The 13,174-nt window shown below is 34.0% G+C and overlaps 1 long non-coding RNA gene across 1 annotated transcript in view; it reads left to right on the top strand.

The window, feature by feature from the left end:
• LOC142334464 (uncharacterized) overlaps window positions 1–13,174 on the top strand; it is a 29,029-nt gene that overhangs the window by 3,004 nt on the left and 12,851 nt on the right. The window contains exon 2 of the long non-coding RNA XR_012758829.1: window positions 8,134–8,682. This is a non-coding gene — a long non-coding RNA (uncharacterized LOC142334464). The remainder of the gene's footprint in view (window positions 1–8,133; window positions 8,683–13,174) is intronic.

Here is a 13,174-nt window from a genome sequence, read left to right as displayed (position 1 = left end):
TCTGATATATTTTACAAATATATTTCTTGAAGATAATAAATAACTATGCATAGTGTCCAATATCTGTAAACCGCCAGCTGTATCATGGCCGACCTCAGTAATCCAAATACAACCTCCTCCTGCGGTCTACTTGGGTGATTTTAATAGCCACCATGAGCAATGGAAATATAAGGATTGTGATGCGAACGGTGAGGCTCTGGTGAGATGGGCTGAGGATGAGAATTTTTCCTTATCTTTGATGCTAAAGACCGATTTACTTTTAAATCATCGGCTTGGAAGTGAGAGTAACACCCGGATCTATGTTTCACCTCAACCGACAGCAAAATTCGGCCGCTGCTAGTCACCTGAAAAGTTCTCTGCAACTTTCCCCACAGCCAGCACCGTCCAGTTATTATAGAGGCAGGTAGCCGAATTTCTCTCGTGACCTCTGTACCCCGCCCTAGATGGAATTTCAAAAAGGCTAATTGGGAAAATTTTTCTAGGGATCTGAATAAATTCTTAGGCTGGATACCGCCAATCAGCAAAAACTGTAGCAGATTTATTGAAGCAGTAACAAGTACCGCTAAGAAGTGCATCTCTAGAGGGTTTCGCAGAGAATATATCCCAGGGTGGTCCAAAAATAGCGAAGTTCTTTACCGAAGCTTCCTAGAGACGGGCGATCAAGAGGTGGCAGACGAGCTTCACCGTAGACTCGATGCTGCAAGACAACAGAAATGGTCAGAAACGGTGAGAAGCCTGAACTTTCACACCTCGAGTCGTCATGCATGGACTCTGCTGAGAAAATTAGGAAGCGGATTTCCTATTCAGAGACCAAAAGCAGGTGTTTACCCAAACACCGTAGCATCCCACACAGTGGCAACATCCAGAGGACCAAGAGATAGGGCGCACACAATTGAGATAAAACGAGAACTAAGAAACTTGAGAAGGAAGGCTGGGGAGACTGAGTACGCTCACTCTTTTACACTTGAAGAGATTGAGTCGGCGCTCAAACATGTCGCTCCAGGGGAAGTACCAGGGTAGATGGTATCAATCCGGAATTATTATTAAACTGCGGAAAATACGCAAAACTTTAGCTGGCCAGATTCTTCACTGACATAATGCAGACCGGTAGCGTGCCTAGAGAGTTCAAACGATCGATGGTGGTAGCCTTTTAAAAACCAGGGAAACCAGCAAACTTACCTAAGAGCTACAGGCCTATAGAATTGCTATCAGTGACATTAAATTACTAGAGAGGCTTATCTACAACAGAATCTGTCGGAGGATGTATGATGTTATACCAATTGAACAAGCAGACTTTAGGCCAAAACGAAGTAGCACCGACCAAGATCTCTCGCTCACAACGTACATTGAAGTGGGGTTCCAAAGACATTTTAAAACCTCTGCTGCATTCGTTGATTTATCGGCCGCTTATGACACTGTCTGGAGAGAAGGCTTGATTTGTAAGGTCCTCCGTGTAATCTAATGCAAACTAACAGCTCGCCTCCTTAATAACATGTTGAACTGACAGAATGTTCCAAGTTATCATGGGATCCGATATAAGCTCACCGAGGAAACTCAAGCACGGCCTGCCACAAGGGTCGGTACTTACGCCTTTCCTTTTCAGCCTCTATGTTGCGGACATACCAGAGACAAGATCTAAAAAGCATGGCTGCGCCGATGACTGGGAGCTAACAATAAAATGTAGATCATTTGAAGAGTCGGAGGGGCTCCTGATGGCTGACCTGGAAAAACTAGGAAGGTACTTCCGGAGATGGCGCCTCCAACCAAATGCTAGTAAAACAAAGGTGTCATGCTTCCATCTGAGTAACAACTTTGCTAATAAAGAGCTTGAACTCCCTGTTAACATGTATTCTATTCGAGAATACATGGCTCTTTCACAATTAGACTAAGTTCTGTGGAACAAAGTGGGGAACATCGGCTTCCACTTTGTGCACATCGACTCTCAACCTCGTCTTTTCGGCTGCTGAATATTATGCGCTAATGTGACTTAAGAGCTCTTATGTTCATAGAATTGATGATGCTTAACTTAATAACACTATGAGAATGATTGTCGGGGTTATCAGGTCACTCCTGTGGAATAGCTCCAGGTATTGAGCCACCACATACCACCCTCAAACCTACGCCGTATGAACGCTCTTGCAAGAGAGTACAAGAAGGTTATGGACAATCGAAACCTACCAATACATGAGGATGTTGAGGATTCCAATCGTGGTCGCCTTCGATCTAGAAAGCCATATATCAAAACAGCAATTGCTGTCACAGAGGACGGATTTAACCTAACTGACGCCTGGCGTCAAGAATGGGCCACAAAGCAGAATAACCAAATCCCATGTATTACTCAAAGGCCACCGGGTTTTGACTTGCCACGTAAGACATTGTCAACGCTAAACAGAATACGGACTCAGCATGGTAGATGCGCCTATTTCCTGTATAAATGGGGTAAAACACCGACGCCCCTTCGTGAGTGTGGTGAAAATCAAACTATTAGACACATCACAGAAGTTTGCCTTAGGACAGCTTATGAAGGGAATCCTGAAGATTTCCTGATGACGACTCGAGTCAGTAGCATATGTCAGTTTGTTAAATCTTTTTTTGTAATTTTGACTGTAATTGGCGTTGTGTTTTGGTGCCATACACTCAATAAATAAATAAACTATGCATAAACCCAAAAATACTTTTTTAAATAACACAACTCTAAATGGATTCATTTAAGATGGAAACAAAAAAACATGATGACATTTTTAATAAAGTTATTTCATCAAAACAATATATAAAAAAAATCACCGTTGAGAACTACAAACGTGCAAGAGAACTTCGAAAATAATCTCAAATTTCCCTCAAGGAATAGTATTAACGCAATTACTAGCCTATTCTACGTAATTTTAAAGAATAACATTTTTCTTCTACCTATACATTTTATTTTAAATTCCTGAACAATTACCAACCTGAATAGATCAACAAACAATCTCTAACGTATAAGTTAAAAGACAAGCACTTGTAATTACTATTTCGGGTACAATTTACTAAATTTTCATAGCACCGCTTAGGTCTTTATTAAAATTTATACACAACAGCAAAATAAATAAAGTAAACGTCTATATAGTTTTTGTTAATTAAAGCAGAAGTACAATACAATACACCGATGAATAAATGTATCATCAGAAAACAAGAGGGTGGAGACTGGGAGTGACATTCTGTGTGTTATAAATTAAGCACTTCCTTCCTGTTGCCTACCCTTGTTGTCTTGTTTCTGAACTGAAAAGGAAATAAAGCACAATAAACTCATTAGAGTATATAGATACATTAACGATATCGGTGAGGTGAGCTCTACTGCGACAAACAATACTGCGTACACCGTACAAGATCAGTATGATGTTAATACATAGGAAACAATAAACAATGCAATATAATGTTCCTCGCTTGCACTGCGTTGTTTTGTGAGTTAATGAGCATTTCGACTACGTACGGAACGTTACAATCGAATTATGTAAATTGATAATGGATGTACTGTTACAACATTATGTAGCGTAAATCACTAAAAATAATTATATATTCCGTTACTAGTAAATTATAATTATTCTGGAAATTCATAATTACACTGCTTAAATATATAGGCTGTCAAATTTCCTCTGTTACCGACTATATCTTATAAAATTAAACTACAGTACGAACATTAAATACATGGAATCGTTTAACATTTTACACAATTATCAAATCATTAAAAAGTAAAACGCTAACAGTTTCACACTAGGGTGTCAGAACAAATAGATTTAATAAAATGGCTAAAAAATATTAAATATTTAAAATTTTAAAAATTATTAAATTCCATATACGTAGTGAGCGGAGGTCTACGGGGGCTACAGCCCCCGACAATTATTAGGACTTTATCATTCAGGGGTTAAATCTAGTAAATTGGGTCCAAAAATCCATTTTTAGCATTTTACATTTTCGTAATGTATAACTTCCCAAAAATATTTTTACAAAATTTGAGATAACATAATCATCTCCCTAGTCAATAATCCCCATCTAAATACCTATACCCGCAGTTACTCGACCCTGAAAGAATAATGCCGTTACTCGACTGTAAGCGTCGCACTCACCCTGACAGAATACTAATAAACATAATTGATTACTGGAGATTTCCCGCAAGCCAGAAATCCAACACTTGCTTATCGCATTCCAAACACATGCGTAGACAGCTAGAACGCCTTCTGTTCAAAGAAACTTCAAAAAGTTTCAAATTCTTTTGAAGCTAGTCCTGAAAAAGTGGATGAACTAAAAATCTTAGCGATGTATTATGATAATAAATGTTCTGAATCTGTCCTCCAAGTGGAGTATCTTATTTCGTGCGAGGGGATAAGTCATTAAATTTAAAATTCCATCTAAAAGTGATTGAAGTATCACTGCAATAATGAATATTTACCGAATATCCATAATCTCCGGCAAGTTTTAGCGACCCATCCGGTAATAACACGTACTAATGAATGCTCGTTCTCTACAATGAAGAGAGTCAAAACGATTACGTGTAACAAGTTGGGGGATGAAAGATTAAGTTCGTTAGTTTCTTTGTCAGTGCATAGAGATTTTATTTACTGTTAATCCTATGAAATTTTTAGAAATTATGGCAAGAAAGAAAAATCGACGACTAGCTTTCTAATAACTCATAACTTTTATTGGAGTGTAAATGTGTGAGTATAAAGTATAAATGCGGATTATGGAAAAATTATATACCAACATTATGATGTTATTTGCGTAGCAAACGATGCATTAAATCTAAGCATATGTTTAGTATCTTTGAAATGCAATAAAGAATAAAAAACCGTTTCAATAAAAAATGAACATTATTATTATTTTATCACAATCATCATCATCAGCCCCCTTAACCCACCTCGAAAAAAAAATCCTAGTTACGTGCCTGAACTCTATACACAAATATATATAGATTGAAGAATACAGATCAACAAAATTAGTTCGATTAAACCTGCTTTTTTGGTTTAATCAAAGTACCATAAAAGTCAGCCTCACTTGAGAAACATGAGCAATAGAATATCTAACTGTTCAAGATTATGAAAACCGTTGATATAATTTCGACGAAAAACTTTAAAATGTTGTTCAGAAAAGGACTCAATATTTTTATAAATATTGTGTCCTTTTCAAAACGAAGCAAATCTAATAACCCCAAATCAATTCAGTACAACGAACTAGAATGAATGTTATAAACGATTTGCATGTTGTGAAGCATTTATAAAGAGTAGCCCACTTACACGAAATCATTTTAAGCTACATGAAAATCCAGTATATATCTGAAAAAAAAAACATATGAATCGTCAATATATAAAGAGGAAGTGTATACTATTGCTTCCAGAAAAATAAAAATAAATAAAAAATCCAATTGACACTTGAATAGATTTTTTTTTTTTAATTTGGTCAAATCTTCACAATAAACAACACTTATTCCTGGTGCCAGATTAAACAGATGATGTTATGCTGCATAAACACACAGTCAAGTAGAATATGAGATACATTAATTGACGTTTACCCAAAGGACACACGGGAGCCATCACCAGTTTATTTAAGATATCCGTAAGTTAACCTACTGTGTCCCAAAAGTTAACGATAAAAGACGACTTTTTCTCGTGGATGACCTCCAAAGCGATTCACTAGATTTAATAAGACGCATCTTATTGTCGACAACTGTTAACCACACATTTTTTTCAAATTGTTTTCAGAACATGTTTGACAAAGCGCACGTAGTCAGAAGATGACAGTTTTTTTCGGAAATTGGTCCAACGCTAATTTCCCTAGCGGCTGCATCAGTTCGATCGTTGCCGAAGATCTATACGAGCGTAGGAAACAAGCGTAAATTAATACGTGTATTGTAGTTCCTGCAAAGGGAGAGAGAGAGAAAGAGAGAGAGACAAATAGATCCCCTCAAGTGGTGTGTATGGTGTAACTATATAGTTACATGAACAAAGACCTTTTCTTTTATATATCCGATGATAACTATCTAATGTCTTAATAAACATTAGTGAAACGTTGTTTTTCTATTATTTGAACTTCAGAAGATACGATTTATTTTGTAAATTTGGTTCCTATTGTTGAAGTAATGCTTTCTGCTAATGGTTATATTTATAGATACGACACTTCTAGAGCCAAAGTGAAATATAAAGAGTACAAACGAAAGAGGTTTATACTGTCTGGGTGTCGTACATTTTAATGGCTAACTGATTTGACAGAACTAAACAAATCAGCTGACTCTACACTCAGAGATCAACATTTATTATTATTATTTATTATTTTTACGTTTAAGGAACATTGACTACTGTGGTAATTAGCCCATTAGTCCATATTCAGACAAAAAAAATTCTCTCCTTTGATGAAACCGCTAGCGATGTAGTCAGAAGACTAGTCTTGTCAAAACAGATCATCTAATAAATAGACTTGCCAAAGATTTTGAAACCTTAAAGAAAACAAGATGACAAGAGTGTAAATAGCCCTTGGCACGTAAAACTAACTCAATAAAAACACTTCAGAATACGTTAAAAATTTCTAAAGAAATGTTTGTCAAAAAAATGTAAAAAAATATCAAAGTAAATTAAAACATTAGGTCAATAATTATACCAAAACACATAAGAACTGACTTCTAAGATCTATCGTCGAAGTTTACCCTTAGGCTACCCTTTCTTGCATCTTTTTCCATCTTCCTAAAGATGATCTTCCATCTCTGTTTCGTTATCTTCTGCTGTATGTACATAACAATTAATCCAAATCGATGGGTCCCTGCACGGATCGTTCGGGTGCAACGGGATCGACACAAGTACAAATTTGTTTTCTCTTGCATCTCGCTGCTTTATGTACAAATTTCTCACATCCAAAACGCAATGATGTCGGGATGAACGGCGAACATCTAGTCTATAAAATCCAGCGTTTATTTTTTTAGGTCACTTAAGATTATTAAACATGATGACAGGCGATGCGGGTGGGTATGACTTCTCCGTTTCGTTGTATATTCAGTCGTCGACACATAACAACTCCCTGTCGACAGAGTTCTTCTACAATTTCTTCTTCTGTGCAGTTCAACAAATCCCTGCACACAACTACTTCTTTGGGAGAATTTAGTAAACCATATGGTACAACCTCAACGTCAATGAGTCTAATCTTTGATTAACCGAGACGATTGTACATCGTTGACGGTCTCAACAAACAATCCCATCGCAGTCTTTCTTGTCTCCTTAACAGGTTCTTCTGCTGCTTCTGTGATCCCGAACGATCACTAAAGGACAAACCTTGGAAAAATCCGCTTCAGTTTTCTTAGTCACCAAATATTTTGGCACCGCTTCCTTACTTTTTGGTTGAAAGGTAGTTATCATTCTTCTCTACGATACTAAACATCACGTTTTTCCTCCTCTTTGGTTGCGAAGACAAGGGCTCTCCAAAACGAGAAAGTACTATCAACCTATATTTTAACTAGGAAATATGTTACACGATGAGGGTGGAGAAACGGTTAGCACGATTCGGATCATTTATCCTGCATAGGTTCCTCCAGACAGACACCTCCCACAGATTTAACCCAGGCCGGGGAGTCAGGTACTACCTGACCCAAGATACCGATATCCCAGGGCTCGTGCATAGCATTAAGGGTTCCATCACCCTTATCTATGGGAAAATCCCTGCCAAGGGCCGAAGTAACTGACTCACACTGGGCAGTGCAAGACTTTGGCAGATCAACCTCATAGCAGCTCATCCTCAATCCGACTTCACAACCGGTAAAGGGATGAGCACTCCCCATCCATAATCCACCCAACATCGGCAAAAACAGATCACGGTCATGTCTCCTACTCCGTCTTAACAGCGAAATCAAGAAGCTCAAGCTCGGATTTCTCGAGTCCGCCTATCCCGTATTCTACAAGGGAGCTCCTTACCAACACAATTTCCCCATTGGCCGACATAAGTGAAGGTACCTTCACTTATGTCGGGCACCTCAATGCCATAGTGTCACCTCAGTGTCACAATGTCGTTGTACCTCTAGTCGACAATAAAAGCTAATACCAGTTGAAGTACCAGTTCTTCAAGAGCTAGTACCAGCTTTGGTGAGCATATTTAATTTGTGTTTTTTTTCTGTGTCTTTTCTAGATGCTGTACAAACCTCTTCAAGGTCCAAAGACGTGATCTGTGCTAAGCTTGATATTTCTCATGTTAGTGCCAACACGGTATTGACTATCAACAACGAAATAAACTACAGGATACCCATTGGGCCTGATGTCATACCACCTTTCATTAAAGGCGTCAGCAGTGTATAATCGCATCTACTCTTGCCTCATTAAGTAACTGAAGCTTGAGATCAGTTACCTTCCCCAAACTACGAAAAACGTCGATCGTTACTCCCATTCCCAAGCCTGGTTTCCTTATATTACAGATTTCCGCCCTATTTCTATTCTTCTTCACTTTTTCTAAAATTATTAAAACAATCCTATCCTCTCATATATTTCATAATATCCAACATAAGGTCTCCATTTTTCACATGGCTGCCTGCAGAATCTTTCCACTACTAAGAACTTAATTTTTCCTAAACAAATCGTTCCTACTGTTGAATCTCAGGACCAGGTGGACGATATTTCGACTTTCAGAAAGTATTTGATAAAATTCTCCACTCCCTGCTCTTGAAGAAGTTGGTCGGATTTGGTGAGCGTCTTGTGGATTTCTTTATACCTAACTAATAGAACATGTGCTATTAGATATGCTGGATAGTATACTTGGCCATTTTCTAGTTCCAATCTTGACCATTTTCTGTTTTTACTTTCTGTCAATGAGATTGCTAAATTTATCTCCGTACTTCGGACTTTCTTTAATTTAATTTTTCGAATTATTTAAAATTTCATTTTTCGAATTTTTTTCCAAAGTCCTTGAATTTTTTTTTCATAGGTAATGTCATGCCCTTGTGCCGTTTTTGTCTCCCACTTCTGCCCGGTTTTCTGTTTTGGTCTGGGATGAGATTTTTTAATGAGTCGTCTTCCTCTGTTTTATCAGAGATAATCCTTATGTTTCACTAGATTTCGATACCTCAGCCCTACATCAGAATATCAGAGCGCAAATATTTTTTAATCCTCTCTATAACCCCAAAAAAAATTATTATTAACGTAATATATATTATTTCAATGTTAAAAAATATTTTAATACTTTTTTTATGAGACAATCTACCACTATATTGGACATTTCTCATGACAAGCTGGATTCAGCGGTTCTGCATTACTTTAAATAACTTTGCTGTTATTCATTTCCAATTAAAACTCAACTATACTTAATAAGAAGTGCGGTTATGTTTGAAAAAATTGAGAAAACTGCCCCCAAAAACCTCTTTCCTCTGGAGATATCGACCCCAAAATTTTTCCAGCAAATTTACACATATATACGAGTTTCTGTGAAAAAACTTCATTAAAATCTGTTATCAAGTCAAAAGTTATTAAAATGCAAATAAGTCAACAAACGAACATTAATCCCCACTGGATTAAGGGGTTATTGGATCCAGGGGCCCTGGATCATGAAACTTAGAGAAATGAAAAAAACTCACCCCATTTTTTGACTGATTACCATTACTTTCCGCTTTGCAGCATAGCTCTACAGCTATGATGCCAGGAAAAATTGGTTACCGACAAAAATCTGAAAAAGAGTTTTTACGGACTTTCATTAATTACTTTAACATTACTTTTTCTATAACTACTTACTACCTTTCATTTCCTTAGAGATCATCTATTATTTTTACACTTCTTTTATTGCCTTTTCTACCGACCTTTCTAGCAATATTTTGAATAATTTCTCTTCTTTTTCGTGATATATTCAAACCCTATACCAACCTGAATTATCACAATCTTGCTTCTATTCTCGTTCACACTTCTCAATACTTCATAATTTTTCACGTTTCTGTCCACTTAACCTTCTGTCATCTTCGCAATGCCAGTATTACAAATGCGTGTAGCTTTTCTTTTAAAAAACTTTTATTTAACTCGCTTTAGGAATAATCAAATCTTGCAACTGCTATATATTTTGATCTATCGTATGAAAATCAATGAAATTCGATACACGTATGTAACTTCGATGACAATACAGCAGTGTCGGAATTTGATATGACCCACCCCCACGCCATCACGCGCTACCCCTACGCTAAATTCATGCATTTAGTTGAAAATTTTAATTTCTTATGAACTATCGTATGAAAATGATTGAAATTTGGTACACGTATGGAACTTCAATGTGTAAAAATAAATATTTTTACTTTTTTAAAAGCTTTTATTATTGTCTTAAAAAAAATTAATAAAAATATATTTGATTACATATAAAAAATTATTTTTTAAAAAAGCTTTTATTTAACTAATATTAATATTAACATTAACAAATAAAGGAAACAAATTAGAAAACCCCTCTAAAAAGTAAAAAATAAGAATTAAATCAAATTGAGAATTTTAAACAAAAAAATAAAATGTATTAACAAATATAAAAATGCACTGAAAAGTAAAAAATAAATTATATAAATAACCAATAAATAAACGTAAAAATTATTAAATTTTTAAATTAAAAGTAATGAAAATATTTAGTTAATAAAAATCATGGAGCAGGTTTTATAACAATGTTTTCGAATAAGTATTTATAGGCATTTGCTGTATTTTAAAATATATTTTTTGTATAATGAGCTTGTTTAGCATATGTATATACTTTATTTATCTGTAATAAAATAATTCAAGTTTTAATTCTTTGATGGTTCAAATTTGCACCGAGATGACCTTTAAGAGTAAATAAGATTAAAAATAAAAATTAAATTTAGTAATCTTGCACAAAGTTATTACATTTTGACGGTAATCTGAAAAATTATTATCATTATTATAATTGTAATCGTAATTATGAATTCATTAAATAAAACTTCATAATTAATTAAAATGAAACTTTTAGCGGAAAGAGTGCGTCCAATTTGGCTTAGATTACAAGCAGAATTCGAAGATGAACTTCAACTATGTGAAAACACGTACAAAGAAAGAGAGTGGGTGCATTTTCCCAGATTGTAGCTAGTCAGTCGCAACTGGAGAGGTTCCAGCAGACCTTTCCGTCTCCTCGCGTCGTTATTGAAAATGAAAATGAAGATTAATTGTAAAAATAAATGTGTTGTTTTAAATAAATTATAAAAACTGCGCCACGTTTTTATTTAACTAAATATTTTCATTACTTTTAATTTAAAAATTTAATAATTATTACATCTATTTATTTTTTTATTTTTTAGATATTTATATAATTTATTTTTTACTTTTCAGTGCATTTTTATATTTGTTAATATAATATATTTTTTTATTTAAAATTCTCAATTTGATTTAATTCTAATTTTTTTTACTTTTTAGACGGTTTTTCTAATTAGTTTTCTTTTTTTTATTAATCTTAATATTAATATTAGTTAAATAAAAGCTTTTTTAAAAAATAATTTTTTATATGTAATCAAATATATTTGTAATTTTTTTTCTTAGTATCCATGTATGTTTTGTATCCATAAAAAATTACACTCCAAATATAACAAGTCATTCTTCTAGTCTAATCTCATTAAAAAAAATAACTGTTTATTTTTATTAAATGTTTTCTTAACCATCCCTGCTCTTGTTTGTATTTTGTTCTCTTTTACAGTCTTCTGTTAACATTGTAGCGTGCATTTATAATTAAAAAATTAAAACTAATATGAAAACTATGATCATAAAAAGATTAAAACTAAAATAATAAAAGAAACGTAACCATTAAAAAATAAAAACCCAGAAAGCGAGATAAACCCATAATGAAGAAGTACATCAGCAATCAAATTTAAAATAGTAAAGATTACCATCTGCCATACACTAAATGGTAAAGAATCTTTGGTTCAATTCTTCCTTATTTTGTGAAAAAATTCATTGGTTTCCTATCCTTATCGCTTCAGTTTGTTTGAAATCTGTTTTTATGTTGTAATAACGTCTTCTAATTTTGAAATCATCAATTTAATATCTTTTACTTCATTTCGTAAACAACTATGCTATATTAAAAAAAAGGTGATAGGCAGTACTCTTGCGTTACTTCTCGTCCTAGTTCAATCATTGGTTTTAGAATCCTTTTTTTACATTGCGGTTTTCTGATTCAAGTGGAATTTTTAATTGATTTTCTGTTTCTTTTCAATTTACTCTCAGGCTTTTTAATACAAGCACTAATATTTCCTATTTAAAATGGTCGAATTTTTAATACCAATAAGCATATACTTTTAATCTTTTATTCTTCAACAATAACATGTCATGTGCAAACCGTACGATGTATTATCCTTTCTCCTGTTACAAAAAGAATATGTTGTAATAGACAAAAATATTTTATTAAAGAACTCCAACAATACTAATTTTTTTTTTCATGGAAACAACTTTCGTAGAATGAGAGAAGTAATAATAATATATTAGAATATGATTATTAGATATAGTTGAAGTGATGGTTTTCAGTATTTTTTATTAGCTACACATTAGATTTGAACACAATACCAGTTTTTGAAAACCAGAATATTTTTTTAGAAATTATAATATAACAGAACGTACATATAAACACTATTTATTCGTATGTACGTCATAAAAGCCAACATCTCATAAAACATAGCAATTGTATATATATTGTATGAATATATAAATATTTGGATTAACTGATCGACTGGTTCCCTTTGTATATAGTTAATTAGAATTATTAATATCAAACAACTTCATTCATCAATTTTCGCCCACTGTATTGTTTCCAAGTAAGGTTTACTTACAATGAAATCGTACTTTCATTGTAAGTAAACCTTTTACAGAAATTTTAACAAAAATGCTGCATTTTCTTTAAAGTACATATAAAATTTTTTAAATAAATATCGTAGATGTAATAAGGTAATTATTAAATGATAAGATTTAATGAAAATTCATTTAAATTAATGACTATTTTATAATCACCGAATTATAGTTGTCAATGTAAGATTGGTTAAAACAGTTTATTCTAATAATTGTACAATAATCTCCTCTACCCCAGTAAGATGGCTTCTAGAACCGGCTAATATATTTCCAGATATCTGAAGTCCAGAATTTCCTGGTATTATTATGGGGAAAGATTACCAATGCAGAGTATCAATCAACAAGACAGTCGGTGAATCAACTAATCGGCGCTT

The sequence above is a fragment of the Lycorma delicatula genome, chromosome 1, assembly GCF_047948215.1.
Source record: "Lycorma delicatula isolate Av1 chromosome 1, ASM4794821v1, whole genome shotgun sequence".
Lineage (NCBI taxonomy): Eukaryota > Metazoa > Arthropoda > Insecta > Hemiptera > Fulgoridae > Lycorma > Lycorma delicatula.
This window is presented reverse-complemented; position numbering and strand designations above follow the sequence as displayed.